This window comes from Taudactylus pleione, unplaced genomic scaffold, assembly GCF_031769625.1.
Source record: "Taudactylus pleione unplaced genomic scaffold, aTauple2 ptg000634l, whole genome shotgun sequence".
In the NCBI taxonomy this organism is placed as follows: Eukaryota; Metazoa; Chordata; class Amphibia; order Anura; family Myobatrachidae; genus Taudactylus; species Taudactylus pleione.
In genome coordinates, this window is record NW_028285036.1 from 972,679 (window position 1) to 996,877 (window position 24,199).

The window sequence follows — 24,199 nt, forward strand, 5'->3', positions numbered from 1 at the left end:
TAAGGTGCAAACTTTCACCCTCCAGCTGGATTTCCTCCTTTCAGCAAGTACGGCCTATAATGTATGCTTCGAACTCTTGTCCCAAGTATTTTCCCACTTCGGGACACAGGAAAAGGGAGTGTGTAGATTCTCACAATAGTTCCAGATTTTTTTTATCTTTATAAACTGGCATGGAGGCCCATATAGCACAGTTTCTCCAGTCCATAAAAGGCATTATATAGTTATTTTTGCTTAACCACAAATTTAGAAGAATCAAGTATTTTGAATCCTGGAAGATTTCCAGTATCCTAAAGGAAGGAAACCACTTCCTGGAGTGTAGTCGCAGTTTGATATAGAAACGTGAGGGGGCGCTGGAGTGCTAGTATTGCAGTTTTACTCTGTCCTGCAATTTGATATAGAAACACCAGGGGGAGCAGATACACTTCACAAAGTAGGACTGTTGTTCATGCATTCTGTCATTGTGTCAAGTATCAGGTTGTACACTCATTTAAAGGCAGAATTGACCAGGAAATTAAGCACACTAGCTTCAGGTGCATGAAGGTTCATAGGGGCCTATTCATCAACACTATAATAATGTTTTTAAGGACATTTTCCTTAATTACCGTTATTTTAGTATTCATGAAGAGACTTAACACAGGAGATATCACTGATATCTACTGGTTAAGTCCCCCTGCGTTAATTTCCACACTCCCCATACATTAGTACAGGCCTGGTCAACCTGTGGCTCTCCAGCTGTTGGGAAACTACAAGTCCCAGCATGCCTTGCCACAGTTTTGCTATTAGGATTAGGGTATGCTAAAACTCTGCCAAGGCATGCTGGGACTTGTAGTTTCACAACAGCTGGAGAGCCACAGGTTGGCCAGGCCTGCAATTAGTATGGGTATATGGTATTCATCAAGTTCCGAAAATTATGTATTTTCAGAATTTGATTGAGTTACTACTCGCCACCGTGTGGGGAATAACAGGTGACACTTACCTGTGTCAGCGTGTGCAGGTCCCCCGGCGTCTCCCTCCGGCGCTGTGGTCCCTCCTCTGGCTCTGGTGTCTGCTCGGACACTGTTCTCCCACCACAACACAATAAAGTTTAGAAGAAAAAAAAACTTTTTTTTTTTTTAACTGTACTGTGGTCTGCCGGGAGAACACATGTCAGACATCGGAGGCGCTGCAACAGGCAGGTAAGTGCGGGACAGGGGGAAGGTATGCGGATGGGGGGCGAGACACAAAATTACCGCAGCTGTAGGCAGGTTTTACGAAAGTAACAGCGCATGCGCAGCACTGATTACAGCTGCGGTAAATTACTGTAGAGAGGGAAAAGTATCTATTTCCCGAAAAGCTGTCATCGCAAAAATTACAGCTTTTCAGAATAGATGGTTATGGAGAGGAGGAATGATGGATTCCTCTGGTAATTGGGTAGAACTCCATGCCAGTTCTAAACCTAATTACCTAGAGAGAATTTTAAGTTATGATGAATAGGCCCCATAGCCTGGGACTAACCTCTATCTCCTTCCTCTCCCCTTTGTACAGCTCAGCATCTAGTTGGTTAGTTTCTAGCAGCTTAACTGGCGTCACATGGGACCCAATGTGACCTCGCCGTCGTGCTGCATCTCCTGCCTTTTATAGAGGAGGTCTGGTCTGCACTATTGGCAGATCGGATCTCCCTGGACCCCCAGGAGGTGGTCACTGTGTTATTACACCTATATACCATCACGTCTTCTACCCTACTCCCACCTATACTACTCACACTGGTACCCTCACACCTACCCTACTCCCATCTATACTACTCACACTGGTATCCTCACACCTATACTACTCACACTGGTACATCCTCACACCTACTCTACTCCTACCTATACTACTCACACTGGTACATCCTCACACCTACTCTACTCCCACCTATACTACTCACACTGGTACATCCTCACACCTACTCTACTCCTACCTATACTACTCACACTGGTACACCCTCACACCTACCCTACTCCCACCTATACTACTCACACTGGTACACCATCACACCTCCCCTACTCCTACCTATACTACTCACACTGGTACCCTCACACCTACCCTACTCCCATCTATACTACTCACACTGGTATCCTCACACCTATACTACTCACACTGGTACATCCTCACACCTACTCTACTCCTACCTATACTACTCACACTGGTACATCCTCACACCTACTCTACTCCCACCTATACTACTCACACTGGTACATCCTCACACCTACTCTACTCCCACCTATACTACTCACACTGGTACACCCTCACACCTACTCTACTCCTACCTATACTACTCACACTGGTACACCCTCACACCTACCCTACTCCCACCTATACTACTCACACTGGTACACCCTCACACCTACCCTACTCCCACCTATACTACTCACACTGGTACATCCTCACACTTACCCTACTCCCACCTATACTACTCACACTGGTACACCCTCGCACCTACCCATACTACTCACACTGGTACACCCTCACACCTACCCTACTCCTACCTATACTACTCACACTGGTACACCCTCACACCTCCCCTACTCCTACCTATACTACTCACACTGGTACACCCTCACACCTCCCCTACTCCCACCTATACTACTCACACTGGTACACCCTCACACCTACCCTACTCCCACCTATACTACGCACACTGGTACACCCTCACACCTACCCTACTCCCACCTATACTACTCACACTGGTACACCCTCGCACCTACCCATACTACTCACACTGGTACACCCTCACACCTACCCTACTTCTACCTATACTACTCACACTGGTACACCCTCACACCTACCCTACTCCTACCTATACTACTCACACTGGTACACCCTCACACCTACCCTACTCCCACCTATGCTACTCACACTGGTACACCCTCACACCTACCCTACTCCTACCTATACTACTCACACTGGTACACCCTCACACCTACCCTACTCCCACCTATACTACTCACACTGGTACACCCTCACACCTACCCTACTCCCACCTATACTACTCACACTGGTACACCCTCACACCTACCCTACTCCTACCTATACAACTCACACTGGTACACCCTCACACCTACCCTACTCCCACCTATCCTACTCCCACTGGTACATCCTCACACCTACCCTACTCCCACCTATACTACTCACACCTACCTTACTCCTACCTATACTACTCACACTGGTACACCCTCACACCTACCCTACTCCCACCTATGCTACTCACATTGGTACACCCTCACACCTACCCTACTCCTACCTATACTACTCACACTGGTACACCCTCACACCTACCCTACTCCCACCTATACTACTCACACTGGTACACCCTCACACCTACCCTACTCCCACCTATACTACTCACACTGGTACACCCTCACACCTACCCTACTCCTACCTATACAACTCACACTGGTACATCCTCACACCTACCCTACTCCCACCTATACTACTCACACCTAACTTACTCCTACCTATACTACTCACACTGGTACACCCTCGCACCTACCCATACTACTCACACTGGTACACCCTCACACCTACCCTACTTCTACCTATACTACTCACACTGGTACACCCTCACACCTACCCTACTCCTACCTATACTACTCAAACTGGTACACCCTCACACCTACCCTACTCCCACCTATGCTACTCACACTGGTACACCCTCACACCTACCCTACTCCTACCTATACTACTCACACTGGTACACCCTCACACCTACCCTACTCCCACCTATACTACTCACACTGGTACACCCTCACACCTACCCTACTCCCACCTATACTACTCACACTGGTACACCCTCACACCTACCCTACTCCCACCTATACAACTCACACTGGTACACCCTCACACCTACCCTACTCCCACCTATCCTACTCACACTGGTACATCCTCACACCTACCCTACTCCCACCTATACTACTCACACCTACCTTACTCCTACCTATACTACTCACACTGGTACACCCTCACACCTACCCTACTCCCACCTATGCTACTCACACTGGTACACCCTCACACCTACCCTACTCCTACCTATACTACTCACACTGGTACACCCTCACACCTACCCTACTCCCACCTATACTACTCACACTGGTACACCCTCACACCTACCCTACTCCCACCTATACTACTCACACTGGTACATCCTCACACCTCCCCTACTCCCACCTATACTACTCACACTGGTACACCATCACACCTACCCTACTCCCACCTATACTACTCACACTGGTACACCCTCATACCTACCCTACTCCCACCTGTACTACTCACACTGGTACACCCTCACACCTACCCATACTACTCACACTGGTACACCCTCACACCTACCCTACTCCCACCTATACTACTCACACTGGTACACCCTCACACCTGCCCTACTCCCACCTATACTACTCACACTGGTACATCCTCACACCTCCCCTACTCCCACCTATACTACTCACACTGGTACACCATCACACCTACCCTACTCCCACCTATACTACTCACACTGGTACACCCTCATACCTACCCTACTCCCACCTATACTACTCACATTGGTACACCCTCACACCTACCCTACTCCCACCTATACTACTCACACTGGTATACCCTCACACCTACCCTACTCCCACCTATACTACTCACACTGGTACATCCTCATACCTACCCTACTCCTACCTATACTACTCACATTGGTACACCCTCACACCTACCCTACTCCTACCTATACTACTCACACTGATACACCCTCACACCTACCCTACTCCTACCTATACTACTCACACTGATACACCCTCACACCTCCCCTACTCCCACCTATACTACTCACACTGGTACATCCTCATACCTACACTACTCCTACCTATACTACTCACACTGGTACACCCTCACACCTACCCTACTCCTACCTATACTACTCACACTGGTACACCATCACACCTACCCTACTCCCACCTATCCTACTCACACTGGTACATCCTCACACCTACCCTACTCCCACCTATACTACTCACACCTACCTTACTCCTACCTATACTACTCACACTGGTACACCCTCACACCTACCCTACTCCCACCTATGCTACTCACACTGGTACACCCTCACACCTACCCTACTCCTACCTATACTACTCACACTGGTACACCCTCACACCTACCCTACTCCCACCTATACTACTCACAATGGTACACCCTCACACCTACCCTACTCCCACCTATACTACTCACACCTAACTTACTCCTACCTATACTACTCACACTGGTACACCCTCACACCTACCCTACTCCCACCTGTACTACTCACACTGGTACACCCTCACACCTACCCTACTCCCACCTGTACTACTCACACTGGTACACCCTCACACCTACCCATACTACTCACACTGGTACACCCTCACACCTACCCTACTCCCACCTATACTACTCACACTGGTACACCCTCACACCTGCCCTACTCCCACCTATACTACTCACACTGGTACATCCTCACACCTCCCCTACTCCCACCTATACTACTCACACTGGTACACCATCACACCTACCCTACTCCCACCTATACTACTCACACTGGTACACCCTCATACCTACCCTACTCCCACCTATACTACTCACATTGGTACACCCTCACACCTACCCTACTCCCACCTATACTACTCACACTGGTATACCCTCACACCTACCCTACTCCCACCTATACTACTCACACTGGTACATCCTCATACCTACCCTACTCCTACCTATACTACTCACATTGGTACACCCTCACACCTACCCTACTCCCACCTATACTACTCACACTGGTACACCCTCATACCTACCCTACTCCCACCTATACTACTCACATTGGTACACCCTCACACCTACCCTACTCCCACCTATACTACTCACACTGGTACACCATCACACCTACCCTACTCCCACCTATACTACTCACACTGGTACACCCTCACACCTACCCTACTCCTACCTATACTACTCACACTGGTAAACCCTCACACCTACCCAACTCCCACCTATACTACTCACACTGGTCCCCTCACACCTCCCCTACTCCCACCTATACTACTCACACTGGTACATCCTCACCCCTACCCTACTCCTACCTATACTACTCACACTGGCACACCCTCAAACCTATACTACTCCCACCTATACTACTCACACTGATACACCCTCACACCTACCCTACTCCTACCTATTCTACTCACACTGGTACACCCTCACACCTACCCTACTCCCACCTATACTACTCACATTGGTACACCCTCACACCTACCCTACTCCTACCTATACTACTCACACTGGTACATCCTCACACCTACCCTACTCCTACCTATACTACTCACACTGGTACACCCTCACACCTCCCCTACTCCCACCTATACTACTCACACTGGTACACCCTCACACCTACCCTCCTCCCACCTATACTACTCACATTGGTACACCCTCACACCTACCCTACTCCTACCTATACTACTCACACTGGTACATCCTCACACCTACCCTACTCCTACCTATACTACTCACACTGGTACACCCTCACACCTCCCCTACTCCTACCTATCCTACTCACACTGGTACACCCTCACACCTACCCTACTCCCACCTATACTACTCACACTGGTACATCCTCACCCCTACCCTACTCCTACCTATACTACTCACACTGGTACACCCTCACACCTACCATACTCCTACCTATACTACTCACACTGGTACACCCTCACACCTCCCCTACTCCCACCTATACTACTCACACTGGTACACCCTCACACCAACCCTACTCCCACCTATACTACTCACACTGGTACACCCTCACACCTACCCTACTCCTACCTATACTACTCACACTGGTACACCCTCACACCTACCCTACTCCCACCTATACTACTCACATTGGTTCTCCCTCACACCTACCCTACTCCTACCTATACTACTCACACTGGTACACCCTCACACCTCCCCTACTCCTACCTATCCTACTCACACTGGTACACCCTCACACCTACCCTACTCCCACCTATACTACTCACATTGGTTCTCCCTCACACCTATACTACTCCCACCTATACTACTCACACTGGTACACCATCACACCTCCCCTACTCCTACCTATACTACTCACACTGGTACACCCTCACACCTCCCCTACTCCCACCTATACTACTCACACTGGTACACCCTCACACCTACCCTACTCCCACCTATACTACTCACACTGGTACACCCTCACACCTATACTACTCCCACCTATACTACTCACACTGGTACACCCTCACACCTACCCTACTCCCACCTATACTACTCACTCTGGTACACCCTCACCCCTACACTACTCCAACCTATACTACTCACACTGGTACACCCTCACACCTCCCCTACTCCCACCTATACTACTCACACTGGTACACCCTCACACCTATCCTACTCCCACCTATACTACTCACACTGGTACACCCTCACACTTACCCTACTCCTACCTATACTACTCACACTGGTACACCCTCACACCTATCCTACTCCCACCTATACTACTCACACTGGTACACCCTCACACCTACCCTACTCCTACCTATACTACTCACACTGATACACCCTCACACCTCCCCTACTCCCACCTATACTACTCACACTGGTACACCCTCACACCTATACTACTCCCACCTATACTACTCACACTGGTACACCCTCACACCTACCCTGCTCCTACCTATACTACTCACACTGGTACACCCTCACACCTATACTACTCCCACCTATACTACTCACACTGGTACACCCTCACACCTATACTACTCCCACCTATACTACTCACACTGGTACACCCTCACACCTATACTACTCCCACCTATACTACTCACACTGGTACACCCTCACACCTATACTACTCCCACCTATACTACTCACACTGGTACACCCTCACACCTACCCTGCTCCTACCTATACTACTCACACTGGTACACCCTCACACCTATACTACTCCCACCTATACTACTCACACTGGTACACCCTCACACCTACCCTACTCCTACCTATACTACTCACACTGGTACACCCTCACACCTATACTGCTCCCACCTATACTACTCACACTGGTACACCCTCACACCTATACTACTCCCACCTATACTACTCACACTGGTACACCCTCACACCTACCCTACTCCCACCTATACTACTCACTCTGGTACACCCTCACCCCTACACTACTCCAACCTATACTACTCACACTGGTACACCCTCACACCTCCCCTACTCCCACCTATACTACTCACACTGGTACACCCTCACACCTATCCTACTCCCACCTATACTACTCACACTGGTACACCCTCACACTTACCCTACTCCTACCTATACTACTCACACTGGTACACCCTCACACCTATCCTACTCCCACCTACACTACTCACACTGGTACACCCTCACACCTACCCTACTCCTACCTATACTACTCACACTGATACACCCTCACACCTCCCCTACTCCCACCTATACTACTCACACTGGTACACCCTCACACCTATACTACTCCCACCTATACTACTCACACTGGTACACCCTCACACCTACCCTGCTCCTACCTATACTACTCACACTGGTACACCCTCACACCTATACTACTCCCACCTATACTACTCACACTGGTACACCCTCACACCTATACTACTCCCACCTATACTACTCACACTGGTACACCCTCACACCTATACTACTCCCACCTATACTACTCACACTGGTACACCCTCACACCTATACTACTCCCACCTATACTACTCACACTGGTACACCCTCACACCTACCCTGCTCCTACCTATACTACTCACACTGGTACACCCTCACACCTATACTACTCCCACCTATACTACTCACACTGGTACACCCTCACACCTACCCTACTCCTACCTATACTACTCACACTGGTACACCCTCACACCTATACTACTCCCACCTATACTACTCACACTGGTACACCCTCACACCTATACTACTCCCACCTATACTACTCACACTGGTACACACTCACACCTACCCTACTCCCACCTATACTACTCACACTGGTACACCCTCACACCTACCCTACTCCCACCTATACTACTCTGACTTATACTACTCCAACTATTTCATTGGAATGCCCTCATATTTACCATATTCCCAGCTATTCTGATGTAGCATCACACTTATCCTAATTCTGCTTAGTCCAGTACTAACGGTACACTGACATCTACAACAATAATCGGGAGGCATAGTGTGTCATACTGTTCATATATCTTAATCTCTAGGTTCCACTTCATAGAATGTCAGGTGATGTATTATTATTGCTTTTTTAGCTGCATCGTGTCTGTCTTTACTAGTTTATGTCTCCCAGGATAACAATGATTAGATAGAAGCGTTTGCTGCCTGGCACTGCCCACAATGCCAGTCGCTGCTCAATTACTGTAATCTCTTACTGAGATCTATTCTCTGCAGTAACAATGCAGAAATAACTTGTAACCATGACTGTTTCTGCATTCACATTACACACTATAGTAACATAACACACTGCTGTAATGTCACACTCTGCAGTATAACAGCACACCCATTACACTGTAACATCACACACTGCAGTATCACAGCACACCCATTACACTGTAACATCACACACTGCAGTATCACAGCACACCCATTACACTGTAACATCACACACTGCAGTATCACAGCACACCCATTACACTGTACTATCACACACTGCAGTATAACAGCACACCCATTACACTGTAACATCACACGCTGCAGTATAACAGCACACCCACTACACTGTAACATCACACACTGCAGTATATATAACAGCACACCCATTACACTGTACTATCACACACTGCTGTATAACAGCACACCTATTACACTATGCTATTACACACTGCAGTATAACAGCACACCCATTACACTGTAACATCACACACTGCAGTATAACAGCACACCCACTACACTGTAACATCACACACTGCAGTATCACAGCACACCCATTACACTGTAACATCACACACTGCAGTATAACAGCACACCCATTACACTGTAACATCACACACTGCAGTATCACAGCACACCCATTACACTGTAACATCACACACTGCAGTATCACAGCACACCCATTACACTGTAACATCACACACTGCAGTATCACAGCACACCCATTACACTGTAACATCACACACTGCAGTATAACAGCACACCCACTACACTGTAACATCACACACTGCAGTATAACAGCACACCCACTACACTGCAGTATCACAGCACACCCATTACACTGTACTATCACACACTGCTGTATAACAGCACACCCATTACACTTTAACATCACACACTGCAGTATAACAGCACACCCACTACACTGTAACATCACACACTGCAGTATAACAGCACACCCATTACACTATGCTATCACACACTGCAGTATAACAGCACACCCATTACACTGTAACATCACACACTGCAGTATAACAGCACACCCACTACACTGTAACATCACACACTGCAGTATAACAGCACACCCACTACACTGCAGTATCACACACTGCAGTATAACAGCACACCCATTACACTCTGCAGTATAACAGCACACCCATTACACTGTACTAATAAACTCTGCAGTATAACAGCACACCCATTACACTCTGCAGTATAACAGCACACCCATTACACTCTGCAGTATAACAGCACACCCATTACACTGTACTAATAAACTCTGCAGTATAACAGCACACCCATTACACTCTGCAGTATAACAGCACACCCATTACACTGTAACATCACACACTGCAGTATCACAGCACACCCATTACACTGTAACATCACACACTGCAGTATAACAGCACACCCATTACATTGTACTATCACACACTGCATTATAGCAGCACACCCATTACACTGTAACATCACACACTGCAGTATAACAGCACACCCATTACACTGTACTATCACACACTGCAGTATCACAGCACGCCCATTACACTGTAACATCACACACTGCAGTATAGCAGCACACCCATTACACTGTAACATCACACACTGCAGTATAACAGCACACCCATTACACTGTACTATTACACTCTGCAGTATAACAGGACACCCATTACACTGTACTAATACACTCTGCAATATAACAGCACACCCACTACACTATAACATCACACACTGCAGTATCACAGCACACCCATTACACTGTACTATCACACACTGCAGTATAACAGCAGGGCCGAAACTGGGATATCTGTCACCCGGTGCAAGACAGCAATTTTGCGCCCCCTCCCTTCCCGTACCTGGATTTTGTCCTTGCTCCTCCATAAGGCAGTGCACTAGTCAGATGTCCCTGGTATAGTGACTTACATTATTCCACACACCATAATGCCCATTACACATTATGCCACACACTGTAATGCCTATTACCAAAGTGCCACTTACATATTTGCCCAACACCATTTTATGCCCCACAGTAAGGCTTCTAATTACTTTAAAATTACCTGCTCATTGTCAGGGCTTTTATTCTCATTACCAGGGGTTTTATATTCGTTGCCAGGGGGTTTCATGTTCTTTGCTAGGGGGATTTCATGCTCGTTGCTATGGGGTTTTTTTGCTTTTTGCCAGTGGTTACATGCTCCTTGCCAGGGGGCTTCATACTCCTTGCCAGGGGGTTTCATGCTCGTTGCCAGGGGGTTTCATGCTCGTTGCCAGGGGGTTCATGCTCGTTGCCAGGGGGTTTCATGCTCGTTGCCAGGGGGTTTCATGCTCGTTGCCAGGGGGTTTCATGCTCGTTGCCAGGGGGTTTCATGCTCGTTGCCAGGGGTTTCATGCTCGTTGCCAGGGGGTTTCATACTCGTTGCCAGGGGGTTTCATGCTCCTTGCCAGGGGGTTTCATGCTCCTTGCCAGGGGGTTTCATGCTCCTTGCCATGGGTTTCATGCTCGTTGCCATGGGGTTTATGCTCGTTGCCAGGGGATTACATGCTCGTTGCTATGGGATTACATGCTCGTTGCCAGGGGGTTTCATGCTCGTTGCCAGGGAGTTTCTGCTCGTTGCCAGGGGGTTTCACGGGAGAAGATGCAGCTTTCACCATCTTCTCTGGGCACTTGCGCTAGTCCACATGGAATCTGCTGAAAATGCCATCCAAAAATGGCCGCCGCAGAGGAAGAGACAGACACTAGAGGTCCAGTAAGGATCCCTAGCATCTGTCTCCACCTTGACGGTGGCCATTTTTGGATGGCCATTTTCTGAATCTGCAGCCCCAAGCCACCGTGACTCAGCCCTTTTTCACCCCCTGCATTCCGGCACCTGGTGCACGTGCACCTCTAGCCCCCTCCTTAGTTGCGGCCCTGATAACAGCACATCCATTACACTGTACTATCACACACTGCAGTATAACAGCACACCCATTACACTGTACTATCACACACTGCAGTATAACAGCACACCCATTACACTGTACTATCACACACTGTAGTATAACAGCACACCCATTACAATGTACTATCACACACTGCAGTATAACAGCACACCCATTACACTGTAACCTCACACACTGCAGTATAACAGCACACCCATTACACTGTACTATCACACACTGCAGTATAACAGCACACCCATTACACTGTACTAATACACTCTGCAGTATAACAGCACACCCATTACACTCTGCAGTATAACAGCACACCTATTACACTGTAACGTCACACACTGCAGTATAACAGCACACCCACTACACTGTAACATTACACACTGCAGTATCACAGCACACCTATTACACTGTAACCTCACACACTACAGTATAACAGCACACCCATTAGACTGTACTATCACACACTGCAGTATAACAGCAGGGCCGAAACTAGGATATCTGTCACCCGGTGCAAGACAGCAATTTTGCGCCCCCTCCCTTCCCGTACCTGGATTTTGTCCTTGCTCCTCCATAAGGCAGTGCACTAGTCAAATGTCCCTGGTATAGTGACTTACATTATTCCACACACCATAATGCTCATTACACATTATGCCACACACTGTAATGCCTATTACCAAAGTGCCACTTACATATTTGCCCAACACCATTTTATGCCCCACAGTAAGGCTTCTAATTACTTTAAAATTACCTGCTCATTGTCAGGGGTTTTATGCTCATTACCAGGGGTTTCATGTTCGTTGCCAGGGGGTTTCATGTTCTTTGCTAGGGGGATTTCATGCTCGTTGCTATGGGGTTTTTTGCTTTTTGCCACTGGTTACATGCTCCTTGCCAGGGGGCTTCATACTCCTTGCCAGGGGCTTTCATGCTCCTTGCCAGGGGCTTTCATGCTCCTTGCCAGGGGCTTTCATGCTCCTTGCCAGGGAGTTTCATGCTGCTTGCCAGGGGGTTTCATGCTCCTTGCCAGGGGGTTTCATGTTTGTTGCTATTGGGTTTCATGTTTGTTGCTATTGGGTTTCATGTTTGTTGCTATTGGGTTTCATGTTTGTTGCTATTGGGTTTCATGTTTGTTGCTATTGGGTTTCATGTTTGTTGCTATTGGGTTTCATGTTCGTTGCTATTGGGTTTCATGCTCGTTGGCATGGGTTTCATGCTCATTGCCAGGGGGTTTATGCTCGTTGCTATGGGGTTACATGCTCCTTGCCATGGGTTTCATGCTTGTTGCCAGGGGGTTTCTGCTCATTGCCAGGGGGTTTCACGGGAGAAGATGCAGCTTTCACCATCTTCTCTGGGCACTTGCGCTAGTCCACATAGAATCTGCTGAAAATGGCCATCCAAAAATGGCCGCCGCAGAGGAAGAGACAGACACTAGAGGTCCAGTAAGGATCCCTAGCATCTGTCTCCACCTTGACGGTGGCCATTTTTGGATGGCCGCTTTCTGAATCTGCAGCCCCAAGCCACCGTGACTCAGCCCTTTTTCAACCCCTGGCATTCCGGCACCCGGTGCACGTGCACCTCTATCCCCCCCCTTAGTTGCGGCCGTGATAACAACACATCCATTACACTGTACTATCACACACTGCAGTATAAAAGCACACCCATTACACTGTACTATCACACACTGTAGTATAACAGCACACCCATTACACTGTACTATCACACACTGCAGTATAACAGCACACCCATTAAACTGTAACATCACACACTGCAGTATAACAGCACACTCATTATACTGTAACATCACACACTGCAGTATAACAGCACACTCATTATACTGTAACATCACACACTGCAGTATAACAGCACACCCATTACACTGTAACCTCACACACTGCAGTATAACAGCACACCCATTACACTCTACTATCACACACTGCAGTATAACAGCACACCCATTACATTGTAACGTCACACACTGCAGTATAACAGGACACCCATTACACTGTACTATCACACACTGCAGTACAACAGCACACCCATTACACTGTAACATAACACACTGCAGTATAACAGCACACCTATTACACTGTACTATCACACACTGCAGTATAACAGCACACCCATTACACTGTAACCTCACACACTGCAGTATAACAGCACACCCATTACACTGTACTATCACACACTGCAGTATAACAGCACACCCATTACACTGTAACATCACACACTTTATTTATTCTAGATATAGACGCCGGTCATTTATCCAACGCCGGGATAAAGCAGTCGGGAAGCCTGCTGTCAGGATTTCGGCAGCCGGCTTCCCGATTGTATCCCCTGCTGTATAACAGAGTACATTGTAATATCACACAATGCTGTATAACAGAGTACATTGTAACATCACACAATGCAGTATAACAGAGTACATTGTCACATCACACAATGCTATATAACAGTACATTGTAACATCACACAATGCTGTATAACAGAGTACATTGTCACATCACACAATGCTGTATAACAGAGTCCATTGTAACATCACACAATGCTGTATAACAGAGTACATTGTAACATCACACAATGCTGTATAACAGAGTACAATGTAACATCACACAATGCTGTATAACAGAGTACATTGCTACATCACACAATGCAGTATAACAGAGTACATTGTAACATCACACAATGCTGTATAACAGAGTACACTGTAACATCACACAATGCTGTATAACAGAGTACATTGTAACATCACACAATGCTGTATAACAGAGTACATTGTAACATCACACAATGCTGTATAACAGTACATTGTAACATCACACAATGCTGTATAACAGAGTACATTGTAACATCACACAATGCAGTATAACAGAGTACATTGTAACATCACACATTGCTGTATAACAGAGTACATTGTAACATCACACAATGCTGTATAACAGAGTACATTGTAACATCACACAATGCTGTATAACAGTACATTGTAACATCACACAATGCAGTATAACAGAGTACATTGTTACATCACACATTGCTGTATAACACAGTACATTGTAACATCACACAATGCTGTATAACAGAGTACATTGTAACATCACACAATGCTGTATAACAGAGTACATTGTTACATCACACAATGCTGTATAACAGAGTACATTGTAACATCAAACAATGCTGTATAACAGAGTACATTGTTACATCACACAATGCTGTATAACAGAGTACATTGTAACATCACACAATGCTGTATAACAGAGTACATTGTAACATCACACAATGCTGTGTAACAGAGTACATTGTAACATCACACAATGCAGTATAACAGTACATTGTAACATCACACAATGCAGTATAACAGTACATTGTAACATCCACATAATGCTATATAACACTACATTGTAACATGACACAATGCTGTATAAAAGAGTACATTGTAACATGACACAATGCTGTATAACAGAGTACATTGTAACATCACACAATGCTGTATAACAGAGTACATTGTAACATCACACAATGCAGTATAACAGAGTACATTGTAACATCACACAATGCTGTATAACAGTACATTGTCACATAACACAATGCTGTATAACAGTACATTGTAACATCACACAATGCTGTATAACAGAGTACATTGTCACATAACACAATGCTGTATAACAGAGTACATTGTAACATCACACAATGCTGTATAACAGTACATTGTAACATCACACAATGCTGTATAACAGAGTACATTGTAACATCACACGATGCAGTATAACAGAGTACATTGTAACATCACACGATGCTGTATAACAGAGTACAATGTAACATTATTATTATTATTATTATTATTATTATTATACTTTATTTATATGGCGCCACAAGGGTTCCGCAGCGCCTGACAAAGTACAGAAACAAATGAGCACACAAGACAACAGCTATTAACAGTACAGACAATGCAGTGCAAGTACATGATTTATATACATTGCTGCATAACACCTAAATAAGCAGCAGGGTGTCAGTAATCAGTTTTAGGTGCCATTGTGAATGAAAGTAAAAGTAAGGCAAGAAGAAGCACGTGAGGAAAGAGGGCCCTGCTCGCGAGAGCTTACATTCTGAGGGGAGGGTCAGACAAACAGGGGTGACACAGATGGGCTAGATAGTGAGGAAGGAGCATAGAGTAGTGGGTTAGGATGAGCGCTGGAAAGCATTGAGGAAGAAGTGGGTCTTGATGGCCCATTTGAAGATTAAGAGCCAGGAAGCCAAGTGATGGAGGAATTTTGCAGGAGCAGTGGTGTCAGAGGGGTAAATCCAGGGTTTGGTGATGGCTAGGAGAATCCAGGCATTGCAGATGAAGTGCTCATGAACGGAGACCAGTTTATTATAGACAAAACTGGCTTTCCAGAGGGAACAGGAGAGAGGAGAATGAGATTATTAGGGTTGATGCAGTGTGGAGGTGATACTGATCTAGAGAAGGGGAATAAGGAGTGTGGGGTTATGTGGCTGGCTTCTGAATGAGGAAGGGTGACAGCAGGTGGTGGGTCAGGTGGAGGTTTAGTGTGGTGTGGGGGGGGGAGAGGATAGGTAACTTGGAGAAAAGAGAGGGTGCAGGGTTTAGTGGTGGTGCAGCAGGACCATGGTGGAAGAGAAGTGAATAATACTGGAGTTGTGGGAGATGCAGTTGAGAGACTTATATGTGATGAAGAGAGACAGAGGAGGGGGAGAACGTAGAGGGGACTATGGATGGAGAAAAGAGGTGAAAACTGGTGGTAGAGGAGAAAACAATGTAGCGGCTGAGTGAGGGTGGAGTAGAATAAAAGAGACATCGTGTATATGAGGCGGTTGGGGGTGAAAAAGTCAGTAGTAGTAATGAGTTTGAGATGAGGGAGCAGTACAGGTCAAAGGTCAAAATCAGATAAAAGAAAGAACAGTGCTGGAAGATGTAAAGGCACAACTACAATAGTAAATTATAATCAAAAAAGGAGTGTAGAGCTGTTAAAGTAGCAAGACTTGAGAATTAGTCTAAAGTATGAATATATATATATATATATATATATATTTAAAAAAAAAAAGGTATAGGTGTGAAACAATGGTAGATACTACAGTAAAGATAAATTGACAGTGGTATTGGAATGATTTAAACAATGTAGAGAAGAAACGCAAACATACAAGTATTAAATGTTCAGTGAGCAGGTAGGTGCTTGCAATGCTGAAGCAGGGTGTTGTCAAAAGGTGGGTCCAGGTTATAATGGAAGCTGGTTGCTGAGTAGCAGGGTTTCCAGAAGCTCAGAAGATCCTTTGCTTTTTTCCAAGTTATAGAGAGTTCTTTTAAAATATTGTCCTCCTGTCTTCCTCCTGCTTAACTCCTGACTAACTCTTGAAGTTATGCTGTACATGTAGTCCCACTTAGAAAAAACCCACTTTCACACAATGCTTTATAACAGTACATTGTAACATCACACAATGCTGTATAACAGAGTACATTGTAACATCACACAATGCTGTATAACAGAGTACATTGTAACATCACACAATGCTGTATAACAGAGTACATTGTCACATCACACAATGCTATATAACAGTACATTGTAACATCACACAATGCTGTTTAACAGAGTATATTGTAACATCACACAATGCTGTTTAACAGAGTATATTGTAACATCACACAATGCAGTATAACAGTACATTGTAACATCACACAATGCTGTATAACAGAGTACATTGTCACATCACACAATGCTGTATAACAGAGTACATTGTCACATCACACAATGCTGTATAACAGAGTACATTGTAACATCACACAATGCTGTATAACAGAGTACATTGTAACATCACACAATGCAGTATAACAGAGTACATTGTCACATCACACAATGCAGTATAACAGAGTACATTGTCACATCACACAATGCAGTATAACAGAGTACATTGTCACATCACACAATGCAGTATAACAGAGTACATTGTAACATCACACAATGCTGAATAACAGAGTACATTGTCACATCACACAATGCAGTATAACAGAGTACATTGTCACATCACACAATGCAGTATAACAGAGTACATTGTCACATCACACAATGCTGTATAACAGAGTACATTGTAACATCACACAATGCTGTATAACAGTACATTGTAACATCACACAATGCTGTATAACAGTACATTGTAACATCACACAATGCTGTATAACAGAGTACATTGTAACATCACACAATGCTGTATAACAGAGTACATTGTAACATCACACAATGCTGTATAACAGAGTACATTGTAACATCACACAATGCTGTATAACAGAGTACATTGTAACATCACACATTGCTGTATAACAGAGTACATTGTAACATCACACAATGCTGTATAACAGAGTACATTGTCACATCACACAATGCTGTATAACAGAGTACATTGTCACATCACCCAATGCTGTATAACAGAGTACATTGTAACATCACACAATGCAGTATAACAGAGTACATTGTAACATCACACAATGCTGAATAACAGAGTACATTGTCACATCACACAATGCAGTATAACAGAGTACATTGTCACATCACACAATGCAGTATAACAGAGTACATTGTCACATCACACAATGCAGTATAACAGAGTACATTGTAACATCACACAATGCAGTATAACAGAGTACATTGTAACATCACACAATGCTGTATAACAGAGTACATTGTAACATCACACAATGCTGTATAACAGAGTACATTGTAACATCACACAATGCTGTATAACAGTACATTGTAACATCACACAATGCTGTATAACAGAGTACATTGTAACATCACACAATGCTGTATAACAGAGTACATTGTAACATCACACAATGCTGTATAACAGAGTACATTGTAACATCACACAATGCTGTATAACAGAGTACATTGTCACATCACACAATGCTGTATAACAGAGTACATTGTTACATCACACAATGCTGTATAACAGAGTACATTGTAACATCACACAATGCTGTATAACAGAGTACATTGTAACATCACACAATGCTGTATAACAGAGTACATTTTAACATCACACAATGCTGTATAACAGAGTACATTGTAACATCACACAATGCTGTATAACAGAGTACAATGTAACATCACACAATGCTGTATAACAGAGTACATTGTAACATCACACAATGCTGTATAACAGAGTACATTGTAACATCACACGATGCAGTATAACAGAGTACATTGTAACATCACACGATGCTGTATAACAGAGTACAATGTAACATTATTATTATTATTATTATTATTATTATCCTTTATTTATATGGCGCCACAAGGGTTCTGCAGCGCCTGACAAAGTACAGAAACAAATGAGCACACAAGACAACAGCTATTAACAGTACAGACAATGCAGTGCAAGTACATGATTTATATACATTGCTGCATAACACCTAAATAAGCAGCAGGGTGTCAGTAATCAGTTTTAGGTGCCATTGTGAATGAAAGTAAAAGTAAGGCAAGAAGAAGCACGTGAGGAAAGAGGGCCCTGCTCGCGAGAGCTTACATTCTGAGGGGAGGGTCAGACAAACAGGGGTGACACAGATGGGCTAGATAGTGAGGAAGGAGCATAGAGTAGTGGGTTAGGATGAGCGCTGGAAAGCATTGAGGAAGAAGTGGGTCTTGATGGCCCATTTGAAGATTAAGAGCCAGGAAGCCAAGTGATGGAGGAATTTTGCAGGAGCAGTGGTGTCAGAGGGGTAAATCCAGGGTTTGGTGATGGCTAGGAGAATCCAGGCATTGCAGATGAAGTGCTCATGAACGGAGACCAGTTTATTATAGACAAAACTGGCTTTCCAGAGGGAACAGGAGAGAGGGACAGAGTTAAGAGGTGAGAGGAGAATGAGATTATTAGGGTTGATGCAGTGTGGAGGTGATACTGATCTAGAGAAGGGGAATAAGGAGTGTGGGGTTATGTGGCTGGCTTCTGAATGAGGAAGGGTGACAGCAGGTGGTGGGTCAGGTGGAGGTTTAGTGTGGTGTGGGGGGGGGAGAGGATAGGTAACTTGGAGAAAAGAGAGGGTGCAGGGTTTAGTGGTGGTGCAGCAGGACCATGGTGGAAGAGAAGTGAATAATACTGGAGTTGTGGGTGATGCAGTTGAGAGACTTATATGTGATGAAGAGAGACAGAGGAGGGGGAGAACGTAGAGGGGACTATGGATGGAGAAAAGAGGTGAAAACTGGTGGTAGAGGAGAAAACAATGTAGCGGCTGAGTGAGGGTGGAGTAGAATAAAAGAGACATCGTGTAGATGAGGCGGTTGGGGGTGAAAAAGTCAGTAGTAGTAATGAGTTTGAGATGAGGGAGCAGTACAGGTCAAAGGTCAAAATCAGATAAAAGAAAGAACAGTGCTGGAAGATGTAAAGGCACAACTACAATAGTAAATTATAACCAAAAAAGGAGTGTAGAGCTGTTAAAGTAGCAAGACTTGAGAATTAGTCTAAAGTATGAATATATATATATTTAAAAAAAAAAAGGTATAGGTGTGAAACAATGGTAGATACTACAGTAAAGATAAATTGACAGTGGTATTGGAATGATTTAAACAATGTAGAGAAGAAACGCAAACATACAAGTATTAAATGTTCAGTGAGCAGGTAGGTGCTTGCAATGCTGAAGCAGGGTGTTGGCAGAAGGTGGGTCCAGGTTATAATGGAAGCTGGTTGCTGAGTAGCAGGGTTTCCAGAAGCTCAGAAGATCCTTTGCTTTTTTCCAAGTTATAGAGAGTTCTTTTAAAATATTGTCCTCCTGTCTTCCTCCTGCTTAACTCCTGACTAACTCTTGAAGTTATGCTGTACATGTAGTCCCACTTAGAAAAAACCCACTTTCACACAATGCTTTATAACAGTACATTGTAACATCACACAATGCTGTATAACAGAGTACATTGTCACATCACACAATGCTATATAACAGTACATTGTAACATCACACAATGCTGTATAACAGAGTACATTGTAACATCACACAATGCTGTATAACAGAGTACATTGTCACATCACACAATGCTATATAACAGTACATTGTAACATCACACAATGCTGTATAACAGAGTACATTGTAACATCACACAATGCTGTATAACAGAGTACATTGTCACATCACACAATGCTGTATAACAGTACATTGTAACATCACACAATGCTGTATAACAGAGTACATTGTCACATCACACAATGCTATATAACAGTACATTGTAACATCACACAATGCTGTATAACAGAGTACATTGTAACATCACACAATGCTGTATAACAGTACATTGTAACATCACACAATGCTGTTTAACAGAGTATATTGTAACATCACACAATGCAGTATAACAGTACATTGTAACATCACACAATGCAGTATAACAGAGTACATTGTCACATCACACAATGCTGTATAACAGAGTACATTGTAACATCACACAATGCTGTATAACAGTACATTGTAACATCACACAATGCTGTATAACAGTACATTGTAACATCACACAATGCTGTATAACAGAGTACATTGTAACATCACACAATGCTGTATAACAGAGTACATTGTAACATCACACAATGCTGTATAACAGAGTACATTGTAACATCACACATTGCTGTATAACAGAGTACATTGTAACATCACACAATGCTGTATAACAGAGTACATTGTTACATCACACAATGCTGTATAACAGAGTACATTGTAACATCACACAATGCTGTATAACAGAGTACATTGTAACATCACACAATGCTGTATAACAGAGTACATTGTCACATCACACAATGCTGTATAACAGAGTACATTGTAACATCACACAATGCAGTATAACAGAGTACATTGTCACATCACACAATGCAGTATAACACACAGTAAATTACAAGTTTGGCTTCTTTCCAACTCACAGCTGAACTTCTCTCTCAGTTCTCCTAACACATTTATCTCTCCCATTTTCATCTCAATGGTTGGTCATCATTGCCCCCCCCCAAATATCTGAGCTTCCTTCCCTCCCTCCCTCCCTCCCTCCCTCCCTCCCTCCTCATCGTCTCCTTCCCTTCTTTGTGTCTCTCTCTGATCTGACTCTCCGGCCTCACACACAAATCGTGTTACTGAGGAGACTTAATTACACCCCTAACCCAAATATTCCTTTACATTGCCATACCTCAGGGAAGTACTTAGGACACCTCAAGTCTCTGGTTGTGTTTTTATATTATTGTTTATATGACATGAACATGTTGTTCACCGGTACCGTACTATTAGAGGGGGCGATTCAATTCAGCGCAATGTGCCGGGAATTTAGGTCAATGATGTCATTATGTGGGTAAAAATCATCTCCGCTCAATATAGCAATTTAATTCCAATCTCCTGGGTAAGTTTAACATCAAAATCAATTTTTTTTCCCTCACACCCCCTGCGCTGGGAGAAGGTAGAAAAAACTTTTTATTTTTAAATTTAAAAATGTCAGGACAGTGCAGAACCTCTGCTACACCTCTATCAATGAGTATTCACTCAATTATATAGCCAATGCGGACATGTCAGTTTTAATGTGAATTTCCCCCAAATGGATTAAATGATTTGGGACAGGTATGTGGTGTTGTATATTATGTGGGATAGGTATGTGGAGGTGTAAATGATGTGGGACAGGTATGTGGGGTTGTAAATGTTGTTGGATAGGTATGTGGGGGTGTAAATGATGTGGGACAGGTACATTGAGGTATAAATGATGTGGGACAAGTATGTGGGGGTGTAAATGATGTAGGACAGGTATGTGGTGGTGTAAATGATGTAGGACAGGTATGTGGAGGTGTAAATGATGTGGGACAGGTATGGGGAGGTGTAGATGATGTGCGACAGGTAAGTGGAGGTGTAGATGATGTGCGACATGTACGTGGAGGTGTAAATGATGTGGGACAGGTACGTGGAGGTGTAAATGATGTGGGACAGGTACGTGGAGGTGTAAATGATGTGGGACAGGTACGTGGAGGTGTAAATGATGTGGGACAAGTACGTGGAGGTGTAGATGATGTGGGACAGGTACATGGAGGTGTAGATGATGTGCAGCAGGTAGGGGGAGGTGTAAATGATGTGGGACAGGTATGTGGTGGTGAAGATGATGTGGGACAGGTATGTGGTGGTGAAGATGATGTGGGACAGGTTTGTGGGGGTGTAAATGATGTGGGACAGGTATGTGGAGGTGTAAATGATGTGGGACAGGTACGTGGAGGTGTAAATGATGTGGGACAGGTACGTGGAGGTGTAGATGATGTGGGACAGGTACGTGGAGGTGTAGATGATGTGCAGCAGGTAGGGGGAGGTGTAAATGATGTGGGACAGGTATGTGGTGGTGAAGATGATGTGGGACAGGTATGTGGTGGTGAAGATGATGTGGGACAGGTTTGTGGGGGTGTAAATGATGTGGGACAGGTATGTGGGGGTGTAAATGATGTGGGACATGTACGTGGAGGTGTAGATAATGTGGGACAGGTACGGGGAGGTGTAAATTATGTGCGACAGGTAAGTGGAGGTGTAGATGATGTGGGACAGGTCTGTGGGGGTGTAAATGATGTGAGACAGGTATGTGGGGGTGTAAATGATGTGGAACAGGTATGTGGGGGTGTAAATGATGTGGGACATGTACGTGGAGGTGTAAATGATGTGGGACAGGTACGTGGGGGTGTATATGATGTGCGGCAGGTAGGGGGAGGTGTAAATTGTGAGACAGGTATGTGGGGGTGTAAATGATGTGGAACAGGTATGTGGGGGTGTAAATGATGTGGGACATGTACGTGGAGGTGTAAATGATGTGGGACAGGTACGTGGGGG

General features: G+C 44.7%; 1 pseudogene; it reads left to right on the forward strand.

The window, feature by feature from the left end:
- Positions 1–2,607: 2,607 nt before the first annotated feature.
- Positions 2,608–24,199, forward strand: part of LOC148479154 (uncharacterized) — a 40,326-nt pseudogene continuing 18,734 nt past the window's right edge.